We start from the raw sequence: 10,068 nt of genomic DNA on the forward strand, positions 1-10,068 counted from the left end.
CCTTTATGGTCTTGCCCATTTTTAAGTCTACCTAGCAGTTCAGTATTTTTTAAAAACCTAATAATGTATTTGCATTCTCAAAAAAAAATTCCTGTGAAAAACTTTGGCTGATGTTTAAAAAATATTATTTTCAGCATAACTCAAAATAACAAAAAACGACAGCTTGTCTGACGAAAATATTGTACTATCATAAAGATTTTGTTAGCTGAATAAGTCAAAATACACTAAATTACACTTGTTGAAAATGTCTGATAAGCAATTATTATATTTCAGATCGGTCTAACAGAGTACATCAAATAAAAGCTTAAACAAACTAAGGACATATCACGTTACACCTTCATTGATTGATAATTGCAGCGTCGCAAAAAACTATGTCGCGGCGACAGTTTCTTAAAATGGCAGTTTAAAAAAAAAAAATATAAGGTTTTTCAATTCACTACATCTTAACTTTATATGAACTCGATCATTCGCAAATACATTTCCCCAATAAGACATGGTCATCAACTCAAAACCGTTTTATACTGATATAGCATATTAGTATTGATAATATATTCTTTAAAACATGAAGTTCTTGTTTGAACTTGAATAACATTAGTTACATGACACATAACTTACATTAAAAATGTTACTTTCGAACATTCGAATAATCATACATTCAATTAATGTATGTCTAATTGAATTTTTGCAATGGCAAAGTATACATTGCCGTTGAATTTGTTCTGCTTATAACGTTTTTCAACGGTTAGGCTACAATCGTTGTTACTTAATGTAATTTATTGTCGTTCTTTTACTCAATGTCTGCTTCCATGTATTTTAAACATATTTTAAATATAAGATTTAAAATCAGTATATGGTATTCAGCATTTAAGAATTGGGTCGTTTAAAGGCATGTGTTGACTCATGATCTACATCAGTGCCCATGAATGCCTGTAAGACTTGGTAGCTATATAAATAGGATTTATTACTCGATTTATTTCACTTGACTGAGCGGAGTATAACCGATTTGCTCACAATAAACCAGTCCATCTATAGATAGGTGTTTTAGGATAATCTCATCAATCAGTCATTGTTCTGTTAATTCATTTGATGACAGTGATAGGTGATTAGAAATCAGTAATACTTATAACGGCAATCATCCTTATCACACACATCTTCAAATAGACTGTCCCTATGCAAATTAAAATGTAAGCTCCGCCCTATCAGTTGAACTAACATTGGTAATACTTATTGAAAATATTCAAATTTATATTTGAAGCATAAACGGTTTAATAATTTAGGATATTACATTGAGACATGATAGAGAATCAACACATATACAAATATGATTTGTCAGAAGGACTCTCAAATGCAAGGCACTAATTACTTACTTAATTCCTTGAATACCGAACTCTGAGGCAAATTCAAAACGGAAATTTGTAAACGAAATCAAAATTTCAAGTACATCAAACGACAGCTGTCAAATTCCTGACTTAGTACGGATATCGTCTCATGTAGATAAAAGGTCGGTTGTACCTAGTTTTTATAGCTAGCTAAACCTCTCACTTGTATGAAAGTTGCATACAATTAGATTATATTGAAAACGATGTGTGGACAAAACAAACAAACAAATATAAAAAAAGAAGATGTGGTATGATTGCCAATGAAATATCTCTCCACAAGAGACCAAATGATACAAAAATTTACAACTATAGATCACTGTACGAAATTCAATAATGAGCAAAGCCCATACTGCCTAGTCAGCTATTAAAAGCTCGACATGACAAATGTTAAACAATTCAAACGAGAAAACTAACATGCCGCCTAAATTATCTACAAACAAATGAATTAAAAACAAACATGTAACACATCAAAAAACGACAACCACTGAATTAAAGGTCATACAGTATGTGCAGGGTTTAAACATATTAGTGGGACCCCAACCCTCCCTTTTATCTGGGACATTGGTGTAACAGTACAACATAAAAAACGAATTATAAAAATCAGTTGAAAAAGGATCAACTCATCAGATTGATACAAATAGAAATACATCTAACAAAAACACAGAGTGGACGTGGCCAGATACTTGTATATCCAAACAACAAAAATACACTAGGTACAGATCCTGAAGCTTCGAACAGCTAGTCAAAACCATAACAACTAGTTAATAAAATCATTAATTCAAGACTAAATTATCAATCAGTACACACTTCCAACACACGACGGTTTTAGTGTAAAGACGACATAAACAGTCAGAGAAAACCAGGACCTTGTGTAACGCTAATATAAGGGAATCGACAGATTGTAGATCCATGTGTAAGACTTTGTATATAACAATAACATTTAGTTTGCTGATAACAAAATCAATATTAATACCAATACAATCTGTATTCAATGATGTAGTTACAGTGTTGAATTAGTAACCTTTTACAAAAAAATGATTTAATGGATCAATAAGTTTACCAGGATCGACCCGTCTGTATATGGTAGAAAAAGTATGTATCTATCTGTTGTCAAGTGCATAATCTCTTAAACATTAATATATTAACAGGCAGTGAAATGTATAGAGCAGGGGGTACTCGAAGAGTAGCACCTCGGTCACCAGAAAGCAGCAGATGATTTACTGTCTCCTTCATTCGATCCATTAGTATAAACTGTTTAAACCTCAGATCTAATACAACTTTGATGAGCATAATGTATAATGTTGTTTTAAATAATGAATCTGTTTCAGCCTTAGTGTTTTTAACAGGTATCATATATCGTTTTTTTCATAACGAAAAAGACTGCACTGAATCAATTTATCTAAAAAAAGGTATAAGATGGTGTATTAAACGATTTCTTTTACATGTTTTTAAAAGGATCGTCATAAAAGGAATTGAAAATACAGTTGTAGACACTATTGACAAGAAATGCCTTCAGCTACACAGCAAACTGGGTAGCTAGCTTTGAATTCCTATGAGAGAGTACAAACTCGTCTGCCTCTACATAAAGTCTCTCGACTAGCATAAAAACATAGACGAAGAACTTTGTTATATATGCACAATATCGACCCATTCACTATGGAACTTTCTATCAGAAATAAGACCACAAAATTTAACTTCATCTGACATACGTATCTGATTTTTGTAACGATAACGTCTTGAATCAATTTGGGAAATTCCCTTTTGTTGCAGAAATGCATCAGACGGTATATGATGTCGAAAATTTAAAACCATTTTCAAGAAATCTTAGTTGCAATTGACATTCTATATTGCTAATAGCTTATCTAGCATAATAAAAATCATTAACGTAAAAGGAACCTGTCAGTCATGTTTTTTAATACTTTAGGGAAAACGGTAGTATTACATTTTCCCAGCATTAGGTTGGCCTTTTGTGTACCCAAGGCAGGTGAAGGAAGTCAAATTAGGAGCGCTGTGATTGGATGTAAGGGTACAATATAATTTTTTAATTATCTATGAATAACTGCAGTGTGCAAATTTACAAGATAAACTTTAAAACCTATTGAAATATTTTCTAGAGAATTATTCGAAAAGGCTTCCAAAAGTTCAAAAATTTGTTGTAAAATGACGGTGGGCATGGATAACATAAACAAGCTCCGTTGGAAATTGGTCATGATACTATTTGGCTTTAATTTTTAAAATAGAATAATAAAGTACTAACACCACACATAACTGTTTTATCCAGGTTTTTATTATAAAAAGTGGTAAATTTAGGAATTGTTAGTATTGTCGCCTATGGCAGAATAAATAGTACCGTTTTCCCTATACTTAAGATAGCAAGGGAAATCAAAATCAATCAGACTTCAGTCATATTATACTATTTTGAAGCATTTGATAAGTACATTTGAATTTTATCACAAAGAATAGAAATGTTTAACTGAGAACAATACTGTGTTGAGAAAAGTGCTGAGTCATCATAATAAGTCAAATTGATGGGTACAGATATAGAACTCTATTCTAGGATGTCAATATTAAGTGTATTGTATAAACTGCACCAAACTATTGTTCTTTTGTATTTGATTTCACCTTTCGCAATGATTTTTTCAATTGGAAACATCAGAATTCAAGTCGCGACAAATATTTTTTACTGAAATGTTTGCCTTTTTTGCTGCGTAATTCACTAAATTTTCACTTGGGTATTTCTGTAAACATAATCTATTTAAATGGGAAATTGTCTGGTTTAGTTTGTACTGTTTATGGAATTAGGCAATATTTGGTTACACTAGAGGCATTTTCAGTGTTAGAATTGTTCATCTAAGAAAAAAAGAGGCCCACTTGAGGCTAAATTTACATAGAATTTACACTCTCATGTGTAAAGATTTGTTCACATTCTTGAAAATTCATGCAGCAAATATTTCAATAGTGCTTCATTTTGTAGTTTCTTTCTTTTATTATATCAGACATAAATAATTTTTCATTTCCTACTTTTGAAAGGACTTTTGTTGGAAATTAATACTGCCAAGGGACATTATTCAGCTTTTTCATAGATTAATACAGACAACAAAGGCAACTTTACAGCTGAGTAGTTTGCATATTTAATGTTTAAAGTGTCTAATATCTTTGTTTTCATCATCTCAAGACAGAATAATTGATTTTATAACAAGCTCTGAAATTTTTAACCACAATATGGCATATACTTTAGCATGGAATGGAGATTAGTATGAAAAATCTTGAATTTGTGCATTTGTTGTAAATTTTGATTTAAATGAATACAAATTGAATGGAACTGTCAATGTTATCTGTTTAAATGGAACTATTTATCATTCTTTTTATATAAGATAAGATACAGGTTGTTTATTAAGGCTTTTCTGAAAGAAGGAGAGAATGAGGTAAACCAGCAAGTAGGGGTGGGGACATAAAATGATCTATGTTTCTTTAAGTAATGGGGACATACAAGTTTTTATTATAGCCAAGTTTTTCACAATAGCCCAGTATTGCATTAATGGTGTCATAAAAATTCTTTATATCTTTATGTCACAGTATAGGGAAAACGGTAGTATTACATTTTCCCAGCATTAGGTTGGCCTTTTGTGTACCCAAGGCAGGTGAAGGAAGTCAAATTAGGAGCGCTGTGATTGGATGTAAGGGAACAATGTATTTTTTTTTAATTATCTATGAATAACTGCAGTGTGTAAATTTACAATATAAATTCTAAAACCTATTGAAATATTTTCTAGAGAATTATTCGAAAAGGCTTCCAAAATTTCAAAAATTTGTTGTAAAATGACGGTGGGCATGGATAACATAAACAAGCTCCGTTGGAAATTGGTCATGATACTATTTGGCTTTAATTTTTAAAATAGAATAATAAAGTACTAACACCACACATAACTGTTTTATCCAGGTTTTTATTATAAAAAGTGGTAAAAGGAATTGTTAGTATTGTCGCCTAAGGCAGAATATATAGTACCGTTTTCCCTTTAACAAAACTGATAAAATTAAAACTGACCAATGTAACAGACAAAGTACTTCACTGAGGGATTGCCATCTCTTTTGAGATTAGGGCTCGGCATAGCCTAATAAACAATTTTGATACATTGTCGTAGATGAAGGCCGTACGTTGGCCAATAACTGTTCGCTTCAACTTCATTTTAACTCTGATAGATAGGTGTCACAATGACAATGATACATTTTCCCCTACTATGGATACAGAAAGTCCCGTAAAACATACAAACAGTTTTTTTATAGTGATTAAGATTATAACACATTGTTAACTGCTGTATCCCTATTTTTGACAGTTTTATCAATTATGTCTGTTTGTTTTGCTTAAACATCATTGTCAATTTGATGGAATTTCATGCAACTGTCATACAAGTGACATGTTTAGCTGGCTATAAAACCAGGTTTAATCCACCGATTTCTACATACGGGAATACCTGTACTAAGTCAGAAATATTGCAGTTGTTTTCCTTTTGTTTGATGGGTTTGAGCATTTGATATTGCCATTTGATAACGATAACTCACTTTCCGATTTGATTTTCGTAGAGTAAGGTATTTTTGTTATTTTCTTTGTTTTCCCGGAGTAGAACGGGTGTGATTTTTGACAGTTGTATTCCATAAGACGTCGCTAACGTTACTACAAAGGGAAACTACTAGGTTGAGGGAAGTCTGATCCTGACATGCCCATAATGAGGATAGGAAAGTGGGGTTATGCCAATTGTCAGAAAAGAGACAGCTGGATCGATCCAGGTGTTTCCTCTCAGAATCATTGGCGACGGAGAAAAATGTTTTAGGATACTAGTATGCATATTCTTAGTACTCAAAGTGACGTGATGTGCGTCATAAATATGAGCTTTAATTAAGCACAGTGAAGAAACATTAATGTTGAATATCTAATGTACTTCATTTATAACTCTTCTATCATTCAAAGTTATGCACCGACAAGAAATCAATAACATTTCTTAATTGAGCTGTCCTTATGTTTAAGAACTGCATTACAAAACATGTAGGGACAAAGTGGTAAATGTGAAGTATACACATATTTACTAAAAGTATCAAAGGATGGATTCTTTTACACAAGTATTGAGCTATATTACAGTGTTATTAGCTGGCTGTTTCTGTATTGGCCCTGTTATAGATTGGATGTTAGCTGTATTAGATCCGAGACTCGGAGAGTCGTGAGCTTATACAGCTGATCGAGAATCTAAAACAGGGCCAACACAGAAACAGCCAGTTCATAACACTTTTATTAAATGATTTTAAAGAAACTTAACGTGAAGAAGATACAGAATTTCATACCTGAACTTTAAAAAAAACTTGTCTTTTCGCATAATTCACTTCAATGGTTTTTTGTCAACATTGTCAGATATAATTTCTGATTTATCCTCCAACTACACAATATTTTGCTATAACAATTAATTTTATCTAGCAAATATTAACTAGCTAGGAAGATAAATCAGACTGTTAAACTATTCGTACTCTTGAATTGTCTGATCAACGGAAATAAAACAGTATCACTAATCAAAAATCTTACTAGAAAAGGCTGTGAAATATTTCCGTTACAAGATACTAGGACGAAACAAAACACTGAACATCAGTAAACCTGTTTTTCTATGATTTCAGTTAAAAATATAATACAAATGCTTTTTATGCATAAGGTAGCACTCCACAGTTAGGTGTGTAGTTTCGGATTTCGGCCCCTGTGGATTTTTCAAAGACAGGAGCTAGTGTGCAATAAAATTCATTTTTGGATAGCTGAGTATTAAAATAGCCTTCGTATTGTGTATATATGAACTTCAAGATCATATAATGTATGTAAATAATGAAATAATGAAACTAACACTTTATTTGTAACGTCCATAGAACATAAAATTTTAGCCACGCATTTTCTGTACTTAATCAGATTCTACATGAGCAGTAAGTTCAAATAATAATTTGGTTTTATATCAAAACAAGGTGATTGTACTAAATTTCCAATGAGACAGGTATCCACCAATGTTTAAATGAAATAGATAACAACAACAAGAGTTTTTTTTATAAAGTGAGCTTAAGGTGTAATACCACCAAATCATGGTACGTCACATCCAGTTGAATACGAAAGTAGGTCGAAAAAAATATTCCCTTGAATTTGACAGTTGTAGGTAATTAGTCCTACATTTTATTGTAGTAAGACCATTTCTGTGTCATAAACATATGTCTTGGGTATTTCAAAACACCACTATTTTTTATTTGAGATTTCTATAGAAAATATTTTAATCTTAAGGTTACATGGTGACTAAACCTTGTACACAGATAAAATAAGGGGAGAAATTTGATTGGTTAACTTCCAATGATGATTATTTCCTTATATGCAATGAAATGTTATGTTAATTTTTTTTCTATAGAACTGGACAGGATAAAACTTTACTCATGCCAAGTATTTCTTTATTTGAAACAAAGATAAACTCTGCACATTTTTTTGAAAAGTGCAAATTTTACAAAGACTAATAGGGGAAAATCAATGGTGGTATTACACCTAATAAATAGGCCTGTAAAAAACATTTGTGTGTATTTTTTCGTATAAATCTTAAACATATATCTCTTATTCCAAGAAATTAAAAAAAATATGATATCAATATCTATATTGCATTTTACAGTATCTTTTGAAAAGAAAAAAGAAAATGTTATGCATCTATTTCTTACAAAATATAGAAACAAAATCTAGATTTATCAAAGACAACAATGGGGCAAACTGATATTTCTTTTCGAAAGGAGGAGAGTTTTGAAGAAAAAATATGTTTATGTTAGATACTTGTTGGCGAAAAAAATAATAAAAGTGGCGAAAAGTACTGTTTTGGCGAGAGGGGTGACAAAAAGGAAAATTGACCCAGGGGAAACCCTGCTTGCAATAAACGCAAAAATAATATCTTAATCAAACAAAAAATGCAAAAACATTATTTGATAGAAGATAAGGAAAAAAGTGACCGTGATATTGATAATGAGCATGGTGAGTTATTGTTGGGGTTCGTGTTGCTAAGTCTTTAGTTTACAAATTGTGTCCTTTTGTACTATTATTTGTCTGTTTGTCTTTTCTTTGTTTAGTCATGATTAAACTATTTTCGATTTATAAGTTTGACTGTCCCTTTGATACATTTCAAGAAGTTAAGTTTTAAACATATTATTACGATTCAAATTAATCATAACATACATTTAATGGCATTATATTTACAATCAAGGAAAAATGTGTTTTAAATTTCTCGACAAAAGAGACGATTTTTCATTTCCTATTGTTAATTTTAAGTTTTGAACTACGATGTTTAATTGGTCCCTTCATACGGTGTTTAGATGTTAAATTATGAAGTCAGAGAATCGTTACCATTAATTACTTACAAAATTTACATAGTCTTATATTGATAAATAGCATTTATTAGTGATTTGACTGTACCTGTAGAAAACTTATCAAAATTGTATATAGCATTCTAAATTGTACAGTAAAATTGTACTAAAAGAGCGGAAATATCTTTGTGATCAGTGTTAACTCATAGAACCTTTAAGGAAAGTTTAAGGTAACGATTATCTTAAGAGTAAAGATCTTTGATAATGGTTTACATTGATTGGCACTAACATCGATTTTGTCATTAATGAATTATCACGTACTAACTAAATTGCTTTTTTTTTAAAATCTTTTGAACTGTTTTTTTCTAATTTATAATACACATCCAAGTGTATTTTCCATTAAAAGTCTATATACCTATATATATAACATGATGCATTATAAAATCGGTTTATGTTTACCATAAATTTAAATGTTGCTGTATATGAGGTTATAAGGTTAAATCCATTAAAATCCCTCTGCCTGTCGAAACTTTATTTTGCTATCAAGTCATGTCCTCTTTGACTGTCTATAGCGTTAAAATAAATAATCCCTGGGATGCGTTTTAATTTATTCTAGGCTTTGATACATGCTTTTATAGTGTTAATCGTTTTTGGTTTTTAACTAGCCTTCAGTTATTGCGATTAATTTCAAATCGTGCTTGCGTGTTAATTTGACCCGTTGAGACAGTTTATAATGCATTTCTGTAATTCAAACATTACTTTGTATGTGTTATATCTCGTTTCAATATTTTTGGTATATTCCACTTTTGATAAGTATTTATTATTATGATCAATTTTCACATCTGATGTTTGGTGTGAACCACGGATCAGTGTTGAATGCCGCACTTTGGCCTACATGTATATGGGTTTACTTTTACATAATGTAACTTGGATAGAGATTTGTCTCACTGTCACTTATACCACAACTTCTTATATCTATATTCGTACTTTAAACAACCATTTATAAATTTTGTCAAGTACTGCCGTACTCCTAACAAAAAATAACTATATCTAGATTAACCTGTGTTCATTGTTTTATGTAATGCAATTTTTGCCGAGGTAAAAATTGTATTGTATTTACCAATAAGATTTAAATTATGTTTTTGATTGAATGTCTTTCTGATCGAGGCAAGCCATTCCAACTGATATTTTTATGTTCTCATTTAGACTTCTTTCTCAGGCAAGAGTGAAGGATAACGCCTGTTTAAACCCGCTGCAGTTTTATGTGCCGGTCCTTAGTCATGAGCCGTTGTTCGATGCTTGTCGTTTGTTGATGGGGTTTGGTGTAAAATCCCTTTAG

Source organism: Mytilus galloprovincialis, chromosome 14, assembly GCF_965363235.1.
Source record: "Mytilus galloprovincialis chromosome 14, xbMytGall1.hap1.1, whole genome shotgun sequence".
In the NCBI taxonomy this organism is placed as follows: Eukaryota; Metazoa; Mollusca; class Bivalvia; order Mytilida; family Mytilidae; genus Mytilus; species Mytilus galloprovincialis.